Below are 9,711 nucleotides of genomic sequence, written 5' to 3'. Positions count from 1 at the left end.
AATTTAGCATCTACATAAAATGTGCGAATTTCGTCCAATTTCGAGACTGCATCATTCAACTCGAAAAGTTCGGGCGCCATACCAAAACTGTAAAACGACATTTTGAGCCATAAACAGTCACGAATGGCCGAAATAACATCGTCGGTGATCACAAAGTGATTTCTAGTTTTAGCATATACATACAATGTGCGAATTTCGTACAATTCCGAGACTGCTTCATTCCACCCGAAAAACGACATTTTGAGCCCCTAAACTGTCCCGAATGGCCGAAATAACATCGTCGGTGATCACAAAGTGATTTATAATTTTAGCATATACATATAATGTAGAAATTTCATCCACTTTCGAGACTGCATCATTCCACCCGAAAAGTTCGTCCGCCAGCCCAAAACCGAAAAACGACATTTTAAGCTCCTAAACAGTCCCGAATGGCCGAAATAACATCGTCAGTGATCACAAAGTGATTTATAGTTTTAGCACCTACATACAATGTGCGAATTTCGTCCAATTCCGAGGCTGCATCATTCTACCCGAAAAGTTCGCGCGCCAGACCAATACCGTAAAACGACATTTTGAGCCCCAAAACAGTGCTGAATGGCGGAAATAATATCGTCGGTGATCACAAAGTGATTTATAGTTTTAGCATACACATACAATGTGCGAATTTCTTCTAATTTCGAGACTGCATCATTCCACCCGAAAAGTGCGCGCGACATCCCAAAACCGAAACACGACATATTGATCCCCTAAACACTCCCTAATGGCCGAAATAACATCGTCGGTGATCACGAAGTGATTTATAGTTTTAGCATATACATACAATGCGCGAATTTCGTCCAATTTTGAGACTACATCATTCCACCCAAAAAGTTCGCGCGCCAGACCAAAACCGAAAAACGACATTTTGAGCCCCTAAACAGCCACGAATGGCGGAAATAACATCGTCGTGATCACAAAGTGATTTATAGTTTTAGCATATACATACAATGTGCGAATTTCGTCCAATTCGGAAACTGCATCATTCCACCCGAAAAGTTCGCGTGCCAGCCGAAAACCGAAAAACGACATTTTGAGCCCTTAAACAGTCCCGAATGACAGAAATAACATCGTCGGTGATCATTAAGTGATTTATAGATTTAGAATATACATACAATGTGCGAATTTCGTACAATTTCGAGCCTGCATCATTCCACCCGAAAAGTTCGCGCGCCAGCCCAAAACTGAAAAACGACATTTTGAGCCCCTACACAGTCCCGAATGGCCGAAATAACATCGTCGGTGATCACGAAGTGATTTATAGTTTTAGCATATACATACAATGTGGGAATTTCATCCAACTTCGAGACTGCATCATTCCACCCGAAAAGTTCGCGCGCCAGCCCAAAACCGAAAAATGACATTTTGAGCCCCAAAACAGTCTCGAATGGCCGAAATAACATCTTCGGTGATCACAAAGTGATTTATAGTTTTAGCATATACAAACAATGTGCGAATTTCGTCCAATTTCGAGACTGCATCATTCCACCCGAAAAGTTCGTGCACAAGCCCTAAACCGAAAAACGTCATTTTGAGCCCCTTATCAGCCCCGAATGGCCGAAATAACATCGTCAGTGATCATAAATTGATTTATAGTATGACCATATACATACAATGTGCGAATTTCGTCCAATTCGGAGACTGCATCATTCCCCCCGAAATGTTAGCGCGCCATCCCAATACCGAAAAACGACATTTTGAACTCCTAAACAGTCCCGAATGGATGAAATAACATCGTCGGTGATCACGAAGTGATTTATAGTTTTAGCATATACACACAATGTGGGAATTTCGTCCAATTCGGAAATTGCATCATTCCACCCAAAAAGTTCGCGCGACATCCCAAAACCGAAACACGACATATTGATCCCCTAAACACTCCCTAATGGCCGAAATAACATCGTCGGTGATCACGAAGTGATTTATAGTTTTAGCATATATATACAATGCGCGAATTTCGTCCAATTTTGAGACTGCATCATTCCACCCAAAAAGTTCGCGCGCCAACCCAAAACTGAAAAACGGCATTTTGAGCCCCTAAACAGCCACGAATGGCGGAAATAACATCGTCGTGATCACAAAGTGATTTATAGTTTTAGCATATACATACAATGTGCGAATTTCGTCCAATTCGGAAACTGCATCATTCCACCCGAAAAGTTCGCGTGCCAGCCGAAAACCGAAAAACGACATTTTGAGCCCTTAAACAGTCCCGAATGACAGAAATAACATCGTCGGTGATCATTAAGTGATTTATAGATTTAGAATATACATACAATGTGCGAATTTCGTCCAATTTCGAGCCTGCATCATTCCACCCGAAAAGTTCGCGCGCCAGCCCAAAACTGAAAAACGACATTTTGAGCCCCTACACTGTCCCGAATGGCCGAAATAACATCGTCGGTGATCACGTAGTGATTTATAGTTTTAGCATATACATACAATGTGGGAATTTCATCCAATTTCGAGACTGCATCATTCCACCCGAAAAGTTCGCGCGCCAGCCCAAAACCGAAAAACGACATTTTGAGCCCCAAAATAGTCTCGAATGGCCGAAATAACATCTTCGGTGATCACAAAATGATTTATAGTTTTAGCATATACAAACAATGTGCGAATTTCGTCCAATTTCGAGACTGCATCATTCCACCCGAAAAGTTCGTGCGCCAGCCTTAAACCGAAAAACGTCATTTTGAGCCCCTTATCAGCCCCGAATGGCCGAAATAACATTGTCGGTGATCATAAATTGATTTATAGTATGACCATATACATACAATGTGCGAATTTCATCAAATTCGGAGACTGCATCATTCCCCCCGAAATGTTCGCGCACCATCCCAATACCGAAAAACGACATTTTGAGCTCCTAAACAGTCCCGAATGGATGAAATAACATCGTCGGTGATCACGAAGTGATTTATAGTTTTAGCATATACACACAATGTGGGAATTTCGTCCAATTCGGAAATTGCATCATTCCACCCAAAAAGTTCGCGCGCCAGCCCAAAACCGAAAAACAACATTTTGAGCCCGTAAACAGTCACGAATGGCCGAAATAACATCGTCGGTGATCACAAAGTGATTTATAATTTTAGCATATACATACAATGTGCGAATTTCATACAATTTCGAGACTGAATCATTCCACCCGAAAAGTTCGCGCGCCAGCCCAAAACCGAAAAACGTAATTTTGAGCCCCTAAACATTCCCGAATGGCCGAAATAACATCGTCGGTGATCACGAAGTGATTTATAGTTCTACCATATACATACAATGAGCGAATTTCGTCCAATTCGGAGACTGCATCATTCCCCCCGAAAAGTTCGCGCCATCCTAAACTGAAAAACGACATTTTGAGCCCCTAAACAATACCGAATGGCCGAAATAACATCATCGGTGATCACAAAGTGATTTATAGTTTTAGCATATACATACAATGTGGGAATTTCGTCCAATTTCGAGACTACATCATTCCACCCGAAAAGTTCGCACGCCAGCACAAAACCGAAAAACGAGATTTTGAGCCCCTAAACAGTCACGAATGGCCGAAATAACACTGTCTGTGATCACAAAGTGATTTACAGATTTAGCATATACATATAATGTGCGAATTTCGTCCAATTTGGAGACTGCATCATTCCACCCGAAAAGTTCGCTCGCCAGCCCAAAACCGAAAAACGACATTTTGAGCCCCTAAACAGTATCGAGTGACCGAAATAACATCGTCGGTGAGCACAAAGTGATTTATAGTTATAACATATACATACAATGTGCGAATTTCGTCCAATTTCGAGACTGCATCATTCCACCCAAAAAGTTCGCGCGCCAGCCCAAAACCGAAAAACGACATATTGAGCCCCTAAACAGTCACGAATGGCCGAAATAACATCGTCTCTGATCACAAAGTTTTAGCATATACATACAATGTGCAAATTTCGTACAATTTCGAGACTGCATCATTCCACCCGAAAAGTTCGTGCGCCAGCCCAAAACCGAAAAACGTCATTTTGAGCCCCTAAACATTCCCGAATGGCCGTAATAACATCGCCGGTGATCACGAAGTGATTTATAGTTTTAACATATACATACAATGTGCGAATTTCGTCCAATTTCGAGACTACATCATTCCACCCGAAAAGCTCGTGCGCCAGCCCAAAACCGAAAAACGATATTTTGAGCCCCTAAACAGTCCCGAATGGCCGAAATAACATTGTCTGTGATCAAAAAGTGATTTACAGTTTTATCATATACATACAACGTGTGAATTTCGTCCAATCTCGAGACTGCATCATTCCACCCGAAAAGTTCGCGCCCCAGCCCAAAACCGAAAAACGACATTTTGAACCCCTAAACAGTCACAATTGGCCGAAATAACATCGTCGGTGATCACAAAGTGATTTATAGTTATAGCATATACATACAATGTGCGAATTTCGTCCAATTCAAAGACTGCTTCATTCCACCCAAAAAGTTCGCGCGCCAGCCCAAGACCGAAAAACGAAATTGTCAGCTCCTAAACAGTCTCGAATGGCCTATATAACATCGTCAGTGATCACAAAGTGATTTATAATTTTAGAATATACAAACAATGTGCGAATTTCATCCAATTTCGAGACTGCATCATTCCCCCCGAAAAGTTCGTGCGCCAGCCCAATACCGAAAAACGTCATTTTGAGCCCCTAAACAGTCCCGAATGGCCGAAATAACATCGTCGGTGATCATGAGGTGAGTTATAGTTTTACCATATACATACAATGTGCGAATTTCGTCCAATTCGGAGACTGCATCATTTCCCCCTGAAAAGTTCGCCAGCCATCCCACAACCGAAAAACGACATTTTGAGCCCCTAAACAGTCCCGAATTGCCGAAATAACATCGTCGGTGATCACGAAGTGATTTATAGTTTTAGCATATACATACAATGTGGGAATTTCGTCCAATTTCGAGACTACATCATTCCACCCGAAAAGTTCGCGCGCCAGCACAAAACCGAAAAACGACATTTTGAGCCCCTAAACAGTCCCGAATGGCCGAAATAACACTGTCTGTGATCACAAAGTGATTTACAGTTTTAGCATATACATACAATGTGGGAATATTGTCCAATTCGAAGACTGCATCATTCCACCCGAAAAGTTCGCGCGCCAGCCCAAAACCGAAAAACGACATTTTGAGCCCCTAAACAGTCCTGAATGGCCGAAATAACATTGTCGGTCATCACAAAGTGATTTATAGTTTTAGCATCTATATACAATGTGCGAATTCCGTCTAATTCCGAGACTGCATCATTCCACCCAAAAAGTTCGCGCGCCAGCCCAAAGTCGTAAAACGACATTTTGAGCCCCTAAACAGTCACGAATGGCCTAAATAACATCGTCGGTGATCACGAAGTGATTTGTAGTTTTAGCATATACATACAGTGTTCGAATTTCATCCAATTCGGAGACTGCATCATTCCCCCCGACAAGTTCGCGCGCCATCCCAAAACCGAAAAACGACATTTTGAGCCCCTAAACAGTCCCGAATGGCCACAATAACATCGTCGGTGATCACGAAGTGATTTATAGTTTTAGCATATACATACAATGTGAGAATTTTGTCCAATTTCGAAACTACATCATTCCACCCGAAAAGTTCGCGCGCCAGCCCAAAACCGAAAAACGCCATTTTGAGCCCTAAACATTCCCGAATGGCCGAAATAACATCGTCGGTGATCACGAGGTGGTTTATCGTTTTAGCATATACATACCATGAGTGAATTTCGTCCAATTCAGAGACTGCTTCATTCCCCTCGAAAAGTTCGCGCGCCAGCCCAAAACGAAAAACGAGACTTTGAGCCCCTAAACAGTCACGAATGACCGAAATAACATCGTCGGTGATCACGAAGTGATTTAAAGTTTTAGCAAATACATATAATGTGCGAATTTCGACCAATTCAGAGACTGCTTCATTCCACCATAAAATTTCGCGCACCAGCCGAAAACCGAAAAACGACATTTTGAGCCATAAACAGTCCTGAAGGGCCAAAATAACATCGTCGGTGATCACAAAGTGATTTATAGTATTAGCATATACATACAATGTGCGAATTTCGTCCAATTCGGAGACTACATCATTCCACCCGAAAAGTTCGCGCGCCATCCCAAACCGTAAAACGACATATCCAGCCCCTAAACAGTCCCTAATGGCCGAAATAACATCTTCGGTTATCACAAAGTGATTTGTAGTTTTAGCATATACATACAACGTGCGAATTTCGTCCAATTCCGAGTATGCATCATTCCATCTGAAAAGTTCGCGCGCCAGCCCAAAACCGAAAAACGACATTTTGAGTCCCTAAACAATCCCGAATGGCCGAAATAACATCCTATGTGATCACAAAGTGATTTATTGTTTTAGAATATACATACAATATGCGAATTTCGTCCAATTTCGAGACTGCATCATTCCACCCGAAAAGTTCGCGCGCAACCCCAAAACCGAAAAACGACATTTTGAGCCCCTACACAGTCCCGAATGGCCGAAATAACATAGTCGGTGATCACAAAGTGATTTATAATTAGCATATTCATACAATGTGGGAATTTCGTCCAATTTCGAGACTGCATCATTCCACCCGAAAAGTTCGCGCTCCAGCCCAAAACCGAAAAACGACATATTGATCCCCTAAACAGTCCCGAATGGCCGAAATAACATCGTCGGTGATCACGAAGTAATTTATAGTTTTAGCATATACATACAATGTGCCAATTTCGTCCAATTTCTAAACTGCATAATTCCACCCAAAAAGTTCGCGCGCTAGCCCAAAACTGAAAAACGTCATTTTGAGCCCTAAACAGTACCGAATGGCCGGAATAACATCGTCGGTGATCACGAAGTGATTTATAGTTTTAGCATATACATAAAATGTGGGAATTTTGTCCAATTCGGAAATTGCATCATTCCACCCGAAAAGTTGGCGCGCCAGCCCAAAACTGAAAAACGACATTTTGAGCCCCTAAACAGTACCGAATTGCCGAAATAACATCGTCGGTGATCACAAAATGATTTCTAGTTTTAGCATATACATACAATGTGCGAATTTCGTACAATTTCGAGACTACATGATTCCACCCGAAAAGTTCGCGCGCCAGCCCAAAACAAAAAAAATGTCATTTTGAGCCCTAAACATTCCCGAATGGCCGAAATAACATCGTTGGTGATCACGAAGTGATTTATAGTTTTACCATTTACAAACAATGTGCGAATTTCGTCCAATTCGAAGACTGCATCATTCCCCCAGAAAAGTTCGCGCGCCATTCCGAAACCGAAAAACGACATTTTGAGCCCCTAAACAGTCCTGAATGGCCGAAATAACATCGTCGGTGATCACGAAGTGCTTTATAGTTTTTGCATATACATACAATGTGGGAATTTCGTACAATTTCGAGACTACATCATTCCACCCGAAAATTTTGCGCGCCAGTCCAAAACCGAAAAACGACATTTTGTGCCCCTAAACAGTCCCGAATGGCCGAAATAACATCGTCTGTGTTTACAAAGTGATTTACAGTTTAAGCATATACATACAATGATTGAATTTCGTCCAATTCCGAAACTGCATCATTCCATACGAAAAGTTCGCGCGCCAGCCCAAAACCGAAAAACGTCATTTTGAGTCCCTAAACAGTCTCGAACAGCCGAAATAACATCGTCAGTGATCACAAAGTGTTTTATAGTTTTAGAATATACATAAAATGTGCGAATTTCGTCGAATTTCGAGACTACATCATTCCACCCGAAAAGTTCGCGCGCCAGCCCAAAACTGAAAACGACATTTTGAGCCCCTAAACAGTCCCGAATGGCCGAAATAACATCGTCTGTGGTATTCCACCCAAAAAATTAGAACGCCAGCCCAAAACCGAAAAACGACATTTTGAGCCCCTAAACAGTCACGAATGGCCGAAATAACAATGTCGGTGATCACGAAGTGGTTTATAGTTTTAGCATATACATACAACGTGCCAATTTCATCCAATTATGAGACTGCATCATTCCACCCGAAAAGTTCTCGCGCCGGCCCAAAACCGAAAAACGACATTTTGAGTCCCTAAACAGTCCCGAATGGCCGTAATAACAGCGTCTGTGATAACAAAGTGATTTATAGTTTTAGAATATACATATAATGTGCGCATTTCGTCCAATTTCGAGAATTTATCATTCCACCCGAAAAGTTCGCGCGCCAGCCCAAAACCGAAAAACGACATTTTGAGCCCCTAAACAGTCCCGAATGGCCGAAATAACATCGTCAGTGATCACGAAGTGATTTATCGTTTTAGCATATATATACAATGTGCGAATTTCGTCCAATTCGGAGACTGCATCATTCCGCCCGAAAATTTCGCGCGCCATCCCGAAACTGAAAAACGACATTTTGAGCCCCTAAACAGTCCCGAATGGCCAAAATAACATTGTCGGTGATCATGAAGTGATTTATCGTTTTAGCATATACATACAATGTGCGAATTTCGTCCAATTCCGAGACTGTATCATTCCACCCGAAAAATTAGAGCGCCAGCGCAAAACCGAAAAACGACATTTTGAGCCCCTAAACAGTCACGAATGGCCGAAATAACATTGTCGGTGATCACGAAGTGATTTAAAGTTTTAGCATATACATACAATGTGCGAATTTCGACCAATTCAGAGACTGCTTTATTCCAGCCGAAAAGTTCGCGCGCCAACCCAAAACCGATAAACGACATTTTCAGCCCCTAAACAGTCCTGAATGGCAGAAATAACATCGTCGGTGATCACGAAGTGATATATAGTTTTAGCATCTTCATACAATGTGCGAATTTCGTCCAATTCCGAGAGTGTATCATTCCACCCTTAAAGTTCGCGCGCCAGCCCAAAACCGAAAAACGACATTTTCAGCCATAAACAGTCCCGAATGGCAGAAATAACATCGTAGGTGATCTCGAAGTGATTTATAGTTTATCATCTTCATACTGTGTGCGAATTTCGTCCAATTCCGAGACTACATCGTTCCACCCGAAAAGTTCGCGCGCCAGCCCAAAACCGAAAAACGTCATATTGAGCCCCTAAATAGTCCCGAATGGCCGAAATAACATCGTCTGTGATTACAAAGTGATTTACAGTTTTAGCATATTCATACAATGTGAGAATTTCGTCCAATTTGGAGACTACATCATTCCACCCGAAAAGTTCGCGCGCCAGCCCAAAACCGAAAAACGTCATTTTGAGCCCCTAAGCAGTCCTGAATGGCCGAAATAACATTGTTGGTGATTACGAAGTGATTTATAGTTTTACCATATACATACAATGTGTGAATTTCGTCCCATTCGGAGACTGCATCATTCCGCCCGAAAAGTCCGCGCGCCATCTCAAAACCGAAAAACGACATTTTGAGCCCATAAACAGTCCCGAATGGCCGAAATAACATCGTCGGTGATCACGAAGTGATTTATCGTTTTAGCATATACATACAATGCGCGAATTTCGTCCAATTCCGAGACAGTATCATTCCACCCGAAAAATTAGAGCGCCAACCCAAAACAAAAAAACGACATTTTGAGCCCATAAACAGTCACGAATGGCCGAAATAACATCGTCGTTGATCACGATGTGCTTTATCGTTTTAGAATATACATACAATGTGCAAATTTCGTCCAA

This window comes from Lactuca virosa, chromosome 4 (genome assembly GCF_052849685.1).
Source record: "Lactuca virosa cultivar CGN04683 chromosome 4, Lactuca_virosa_CGN04683_v6, whole genome shotgun sequence".
In the NCBI taxonomy this organism is placed as follows: Eukaryota; Viridiplantae; Streptophyta; class Magnoliopsida; order Asterales; family Asteraceae; genus Lactuca; species Lactuca virosa.
This window is presented reverse-complemented; position numbering follows the sequence as displayed.